The following is an 8,532-nucleotide window of genomic DNA, read 5'->3' as shown; positions in this document are numbered from 1 at the left end:
CCTTTTCTGAGCTTTCGTTTGCGTACTCCAAATCCTTAAGCTCCAACTGCGTTCAAAGTTCATTTTAGTAATATTTACTTCGAAAGTTCACTCCTAAAACAAGAAAACAATGTCACATGACTACTAGCTCCATGAAATGCATTGTAATTGGTTAGAAACCTTTCAATAGCTGTGTTGCAGCTAATGCTGTGCCTACCGGCTGATTGCGCCAACAGCCGTAGTGAGAAAGAGACATTGCTACCACCAGGGTCTTTGTTCATTCAGGAGAGTCAGGTAGTCCCGAGGATTTTCGAAGCGATCTGATTTTTGGATTTTCGTAGGCGTTATTTTGGTAGCGCTCTGCGACAGCAAAATTGTTGCGTTTAGGCTTCCTCCAGCCGGCCGGCAGCTCGCTTAATGGCTTCAAAGTTATCTAAGCCAGGCTGTACTTGTCATGTTATTTTAAATTTCTTATTTAAAATCGCTGAATTGTACTGTTCGATTTTACACTTCCGTGCGTATTGGTGGTGTCACAGTTTGTGTATCACGGTCTTTTTAGGACTCCAATGCGAAAAAAGCAGTTTCAAGAAGTCAAAATGTTGCATTCAGTTGGGATTTACAGCCAAAATTGCACTGGAGACGGGAATCACGTGCATTTCCATAAAAATTACGATGAAAAAGACACTGTTTAGGCTTCCTCCAGCCCGCCGGCAGCACGCTTAATGGCTTCAAAGTTATATAAGCCAGGCTGTACTTGTCATGTTATTTTAAATTTCTTATTTAAAATCGCTGAATTGTACTGTTCGATTTTACACTTCCGTGCGTATTGGTGGTGTCACAGTTTGTGTATCACGGTCTTTTTAGGACTCCAATGCGAAAAAAGCACTTTCAAGAAGTCAAAATGTTGCATTCAGTTGGGATTTACAGCCAAAATTGCACTGGAGACGGGAATCACGTGCATTTCCATAAAAATTACGATGAAAAAGACACTAGATTTTTTTTAGCGAAAGAAAGTGTCAGTCACGTGCGTTTTGTTTTGTTTTGTAGAAAGGTGAAACAATGGCCACCTAAGGACACGCTTGTAGAATAATGAAATTGTGTAAAATATTAGAAGTTTGCCTGTACAAAAAAATCTGCGCATTAAATCTAGTCAAAGGCAAATGCCCCCCGTTCCTGCTTTAACGCTTGATACCAATCTTATCGCTGCTTGTAACTCTGTGTCGCCTCTTGGCGTTTTACTAGACTCTAGCCTACAATTTATTTTCATACCAACCTTATCAACAAAATAACTGCATACGGTGTTAGGGCCCCAATTAAAGATCGTCCACTTTTATCACATGATGCGCTTTTATCACTCTACTTTTCTTTCATCCATAGTCATTTAAATTACGGGATCATAGCATGTGGCAACACCAATCATTGTCATACATCATCAGCCCAACATACCCACAATCAATCAATTCGCATTATCACCAGGGGCCACCCTCAGTCCAATTCCCAGAATTTATTGCGCCATTATATTGTATCACCAATGAACCAGTTGTTTCAGTATAATTTAAGCGTAGTAGTTTTTAAGTCTCCATGTTCCTAATTGCTTTTCAATTTTGTCCACCCCAAATTCTTAGTAAACCAGAACACCACAAGATTTGCCTAAAAAAAATTTTCTGCTACGTCGTGTTTTAACTAATTAGGGCAAAATGACTTACACTCTCAGAGCCATATCAATTTGGAATAGTCTACCAACTGCTGTTAAATCCACTAAATGCGTGTCTGCATTTAAATCTTCCTTGAAAACCATCTGTTGTCTTATTAATTGTGTTTCTATCGCTTATTCTTTTTTTGTTAGTCTTTCCGATTGCATAATTGATATGACGGCCTACGTATGACCTACGTCGTCCTTTTTCTGCTTCTATGGTTTCCTCAAAATGTTCTTATTCATTTTATGTTGTAATTGCCGTACATTTGCAGTTGAATGTTTTTTCTACTATTTATTGTTGTTTTGGGTGATAATTGCTTGTCGCTTTTTATTGTTCGCTGCCTGCTCTTTACTCAGTGATTACCCTTGTTGTTAACTTACCGAGTGTCCCGGTACAGTCTTCGACTTTGGGATCCTTGTCTGTAAAATTTTGTACTGTTGTATCACTTGCCTACTGCATTTTAATAAACTTCTTATTCTTCTTCTTCTTCTTCTTCTTCATACCTGCAAACTACAGTTCACTGCAAAGTCCCTCGCTTTTGGTTTTAATACATATAAAAACTGAGCATGTCAAAAATGTTTTAATTCTGTAGAGCTCCTGTGATTTAAATAAACTTTCGTGAAGAACCTATGTTCGCTCCTGGCCGTGGTGGCTTGTTTTGAGGTGGACGGGAAAAGCTAAAAATTCCACGTGTCGCTGTGCTCAAGCAAGGTAAAGAAAAAAAACGCGTTGTCGTAATGCTTTTACGCCTTTAAGTACGGCGCTTCAAAAATCCCTGGTGTAAAGTCGACACGTTAAAACCAAATGTTATTTTAACTTAAAAAATTGAGGGCGCAAGTGTTTGGACAGTCAATCAGAAACATCCTCCTAAAGGTGGTATTCAGTGTTTAAGCTATAAAAAACGCCATTTTGTATTCTGAACAGCGCAGCAATATTTCTTTCCTATGTAATGATCTAGTCTGAATGCCTAAATCGAACAGCTGTGGTACCGATGGTGATAAATGGCCGAGGATCTGGTTCTTTTGTTGCAAATGTCGACAAAAATGCTAGTCGAGTGGCGCCACTGCCAAGAAAATACCTCCCTTCTCTTCCCACTCAGCTCTCATACCGTTCCTCTCCCGTATAGTCCCTCCCGAGATCAGATGCAAGATGCATGGTCCAGTCAATTTAAATTTACAACGTTCCACTGCTTCACGTCAATTGCCTCGATACCACCGCTGCGGTACGGCGCAGACGCTCATAAATCGGGGCGCCCTGCTACAACTTTTATAAAACCACGTTTCCCTACTCCACGAGCGTTCCAAGTCAAACATACCATCTAGTGGAACTGTTCGTTGCTGTTGCTTTTGGATTTCCTAAAAGCCGCAAGGAGCACGGGCAAATGCAGGCGGCGGTTATCTGTAGCTTATGTAATATTTGATTTGCTACCGCAAAAACCAAACATATAATTTTTTAAAATAAAATAATACCGCAAATATCACTTATGTACTGATTTTCTGCCCTATATTTGCGTATTGTCCAGTTCTTGTTACGATAAGGAAAGTATGCACATTCACACCTGAGTTAGAGGTTTAGAATTGGTTGTCGGTACATAAGAGTTTTGGGCGTCTTCTGTTTCCTCTTGGTGTGGACAATGAACCAAGTCACAGACAGGCAGACAGACAAACATTCAGACAGACCACAATTTCTTGATTTCAGTAACCCAAGAGAGTCTTTTGTCGTTCATAAATACGGTCTGCTCGGGAATTTCGCGCTCTGGCGTGCGCTTACTTCCAAAAAAATGCATTGTCGCCTCAAATTAGAAAAGCAGTGATTGGGTAACTCCTATAGCCTAGCCTGTCAGTTCACGGAAGTTTTACTTAACACACGGAAAGCTTAACAACACGTACTTTCGAAATGTCTCTATTTTAGTTACCAAAGTACAAGCTACTGAGAGCATAGAAGTAATTTATTTCAGGGTATCACACATTTAACAGAGCCCCTTCTCTTATTTAAACTTTTCTGTATTTAATCTGTCCAAACTTGGTGAAAAAATGTTGTTAGTGGATAAAAATGAAGGCCATTTACCTATATGATCAATTCTCTCGCTGTGAAATATCAAGGTAAGGAGTATAAAGCTGTACCAGAGGGGCTGCTTCAATTGGAAATCTAGGTTGCTGGGAAACAGTACTTGATGCGAAGCTGGTACTGTAGGCAATGCAAGCATGAAATTGATTTGCTGGGGTATGTTTCAGAAATGTTTTCTTTCAATTGCAGATATTGATCAATAAAACCATCTATAGCGCTTATAATGAAAATGCCTTCTTTATGATAGAAACAGCTCTTTTTCCGCATCGAAAACAAAATGGCTGATGTTTGACATTGAATGTGACATTTTGTCGACTTGGATAGACCAGGGTATGTCTTCCCGAACCTAGATTCAACAACACCGCGCAAAGTACAAGAGTTGGCATGCAGAGTGAAGTCCGAACCCTGTAAACATCTCCTAGCATTTCTCAGCTTGTGGTATGCTTGTAGAAAGGCGCGGCAAATGTTTTAGGCACGTTGACTTTCGGTATATATACTCCTCTATTCCCGGTGAGGACGAAAGCGAATTCTGTTTAATGAAACATGTACGGAAGTATGCGTGTGCTCATAACTTCTGCAACTTTGTGCCTACTTAGTATGGGTAAGTGCCTCCGGTAGACAAAGAATTTACTTCCTAAGTATCACTTCGCACATTCGGACGACATGGTTACAACCAGTCTACACTATCATACATATATAATCAAAACAGATATTCTTCTGAATTGCAAAATTCATGATAACGGCCGTTTGAGTTAAAAGCCTCTTCAGTATCCTAGAAAAATTAGATCCAAGAGACACTCGATTAAAAGATATATTTGCTAAAGTTAGAAAAGCTCATGAACGTGTTGTCAGAATGCACACCTTTTCTAGTAATACCAGAGTTATTTGCTTGTTTTGTGGTGAAACGCTGTTGAAATTGTTCACGAAAACATAGTGTGGATCCAGTGTGGATCCGCACTATATATCTAGTAGTATTTCGCGAACCCGCTGCTAGTGAAGCGCGTGGCGTTCTAGATATATTTCTTGAAAGAAATTTAAAGACACGTGTGATTTGAAGAGCGCGCCCTTTGTATAGAGTGTAATTGCTGCCCTTTTCTTGTTTTGTTTTCAAGATATGCACGAGCGCATACAACCACTGTAAGGGAATATAAAGATATATATATTAGCAATATGTGCTGTTTTTCTTCCCCAATGCATTACTAGTTTGTTTGAAGTCAGGTCTCATTTTTTAGAAGCACAAACACGGCATTTGTCTTTTTTACTGAATTTATTTCTGTAGAATTTTAATGTATTTTACTGTAGAATTATCATCTAGCATTACCTAACCTAGCACTATTCTTTACAAAGAGTAAAGAAAAAAATGTGAAGAATGAGGTATTTCCTTGGGCAGAGGAAACATTTAGCCATGCGTTTCACCTTGCGAGTTCCATGTGACGCCGCCGCTGCACAGAAGTTGAAAACCATGTATATATATATATATATAAGCAAATATATTCTTGTATAACATACTCTAACGGTGCGGCAGGACGGCTGACAGGAACCATTGCAAGGAATTATCAATTATTTATTTACACTATGTGCATGGCTGCCATAAATTAGCGCGCTCAAGGATACGGTCACTTCTTCGTCGTCTGTATCTTCTTCTGGTGTGAGCCACAGGAGTGTTCTTATGTCGTGAGCCACGGCAGTGTGGGGCCCCTCCAACCTATGCGTCCTGTGACATGACTCCACGTTCGAGGGTGACCATCCCTGTCGCAAACGAGGCGGGGCGAGGATTGTGATGCGGATTCGCAATCCCATAAAAATAAACAGTGAGGAATACCATGAATACTACTTCAAGCTATCTTAACTGTACAAATATAAAACCCTCGACATCTACACAGGAACTCTGGAAACGTACTAGTGCGGTCACCAAGAGGTCAATCGTATGTAATTTTTTACTTTGTGTGAAATATTTCCTTCTCGGTTGCCTGCAGTTTATATCGGTACCAGCGAGGTGGAGAGTGACCCAAATAAAGGTCCAAGATGCACACCAGATGTTAAAGAGGGACCATGCAATGCATATCTTCTTCGTTGGTTTTACAACAAAACTTCAAATAGTTGTGAGCCTTTTGTTTACGGAGGCTGTTACGGGAACAGAAATAATTTTCTATCAAAAGAAAAGTGTGCTGCACGGTGCGTTGGTAAGTACTACTTAGGTTTGCCATATAAAAGACTTCCACATTACAAAGCTTACAACGTACCTGTCCCGTGTGCAGCCATAGAAATCATAGTTCGAAATAGTGTGCAGTGCAAGCACAAAAACGACAAGAAAAAAGCATTACCAAATGCTCTCTGTAATGTGAATCTGTTGCATAGTTTTTGTAATAAACACCGAATTCCGCAATGTTGATAAGTAAAGTTAAAGTAGTAAGGGTAGATTTAGGTCACCACCCAGTAAGTATATTTTGATATTTACCTCTTATAACAACAAATTGGCTCCAATCCACGCTGTGTGGGTGAATGTATTGCGAAGCTATAAACTACGCACACAACGCTTAGTTATGCGGCATCACTTAAATTCACAAACGTAGCATTCGCTCACTGCTGCCACCCACCTGCTCTTCGCATCCCTGTCTCAATCCTCGCTTGATGAAGTGAATGGAGGTTTGGGAAATGCAATTTGAATTTCCCGATTTGGCAGTACTCGCGCGCCCGTGTCTTAAGAGCGCGAGCGGGAGTTTTGTTATTTTTTGCTTGCCTTCATATCACAGGTGCCGACCCCTAACTGCACATTTTGGAACGCGCCCTTTCTGTCGGCCACTTTTAGCGTCTTTCCATGGGGGAGGAAGAGGGCGGCACCGGGTCTTTGGCTTCATATCTTTTACTGCTTCCCGCTCACGGTTTTTTATACGTCACTGCCGAAGAGCAGCTCCGCAGACGATAAATCGAAACAACTTCCTCTCACCTAGTTCTACACCTCTGGAAGGTTTTCACTGGAGTACTTGGTAGCTTTGTCAAGAAAGACACTTACTAAAGACTTAGAGGATGTGTTGTTACCTGTGCCACTTTACCGATCATTGTACAGATCTGTTTTTGGCCAGGACGTGTTATCTCGTGTTAAAAAGATGGCCGTGCCAGCAGCCGTGAAAACATTTTTGTTTAAACTACACGCCGGTACACTTCCCGTTAAGACGTATATGCAGAAGAAAGGCTTGTTTGTCACTGGTCCTACAACGTGCACTTTGTACAACAAGCGAGAAACTGTTGAGCACGTCTTCGCGGAGTGCTGGGACGCCATGTTTTTCTGGGATGTGTTAAAAAGGACCTTAAAGATAGACCTGCCCGTTTCACCCCAAGGCATACGATTTCTTTGCGTAGCTAGTGACAACAGTGTGCCGTGTGACCTCATCATGGCTCTAGGACTGAATGCCATTTGGAGGTCGCAGATGGCGGTGCGCTACGCTGACCCGAACGCCCTCACTGTGTGCAAATACTTTGCACAGGGTATTAGCTTGCTCTATGAAGTGCTCAAGTTGCAGACTCCCAATATGGAATTGCTACTTGTACTAGAATAACTGTGTACGTTTGATGTTTATTTTAAGTTTTTCCGTCAGCCGAAGTTCATCCAACGGTTTTTAATCTATCCGTGACCTGTATTGTGTGCCAAAAAAGGTAATAAAAAAATCTGGGCGTAGCTTAGTCAGTGAGGCGATGGGCTCTTGCTCCTCTTCCCTACGCAGGCCCAAGTTCCATTCCTGATGGTGACAGCAGTTTATTTGTGCATCCAGGATGCAACCTGTAACCAATAGTAGCCTAGGAGATTTCTGCTGATGTGGACACGAAATGTTTCTTGGTTAGTTAGAGGTATACTGCTTAGCAGTAAACCGTTTTCGGTTTTCAGCAACTTAGTTTACAGATTCTTGATATCAGTGTTGTAATTATAAAATACAAAAAGTTCATCCGCCTCAACTTCTTTCAATCACATAATACACCAAAGCAGCTGGAATAAAACAATAGATAACGAAAACCTGCACACAGACAGTGAACTGTATTGCACAAAAAAAACATCTATTTGCACGGTTGGTAAAGCAGCAAAACGTCAAATGAGGAAAAGCGGCTAAAAGAATTTAGCAGGCTGTTATGTTTGTTAAGCGTAATAGGCAAGGTACTAGATGCCTGCCGAACCGTTCTCTTCGCGCGGGGGTCCTTTATCGCAAGGGTGTGAAGCATGTGTTGGTTCTGATCTAAACAAAACCTTGCATTGCCATTTGAAGCTTCTCAATGCGTTTTTGCCGCTTTGCAGCCGGAATTAGACCGTCGAAAAGACCACGAAACAAGACGTCTGTTTGGCAGCTATATACTTTTCCCCCGAACATATCGATACCTGGAAGAAATGTCTCGAGGATTTAGGCGAAACATGTATGACACACTGAACTGCATTTCCATTGGAAATCTGAAGTACGAAGATTGGCATCAGTGGCAATGCGGGAAAGTGTAAGAACGAATGTTTTTGTTGTGTTGATTTTCTGATAAATTTAAGTGAAAAACTTCAGTGATAATAAATATTCACAATATATCACCTATTTGTTTCTGTGTCATTTCTGGTTTTCTCTCCTTTTTAATCAAAAGTATGGATTGCTCATTTAAAGACGCCATGGCGTAAGCGGGATGAACAGTACAATCTGTCTACAAAAAATATTGACGCTTTAGTGCAACAGTATCCTTGTTTGCGAACGTGGAGATGAATTTCACGATCGGCTGTGTTCCTTCAACTTATTCTGTAGCAGCGGTGCTACCGTTGGTAGGA

The 8,532-nt window shown here is 40.9% G+C and overlaps 1 long non-coding RNA gene across 1 annotated transcript; it reads left to right on the top strand.

Annotated features, from left to right (window-relative positions):
• Positions 1-5,762: 5,762 nt before the first annotated feature.
• Positions 5,763-8,259, top strand: LOC144149328 (uncharacterized). Its single transcript, XR_013318269.1, has 2 exons — positions 5,763-5,926; positions 8,029-8,259. It is a non-coding gene; the product is annotated as an uncharacterized LOC144149328 (long non-coding RNA).
• Positions 8,260-8,532: the final 273 nt, after the last annotated feature.

This window comes from Haemaphysalis longicornis, unplaced genomic scaffold (assembly GCF_048455015.1).
Source record: "Haemaphysalis longicornis isolate Haplotype H1 unplaced genomic scaffold, Haemaphysalis longicornis Haplotype H1 scaffold_8, whole genome shotgun sequence".
NCBI classification, from domain to species: Eukaryota; Metazoa; Arthropoda; class Arachnida; order Ixodida; family Ixodidae; genus Haemaphysalis; species Haemaphysalis longicornis.
This window is presented reverse-complemented; position numbering and strand designations above follow the sequence as displayed.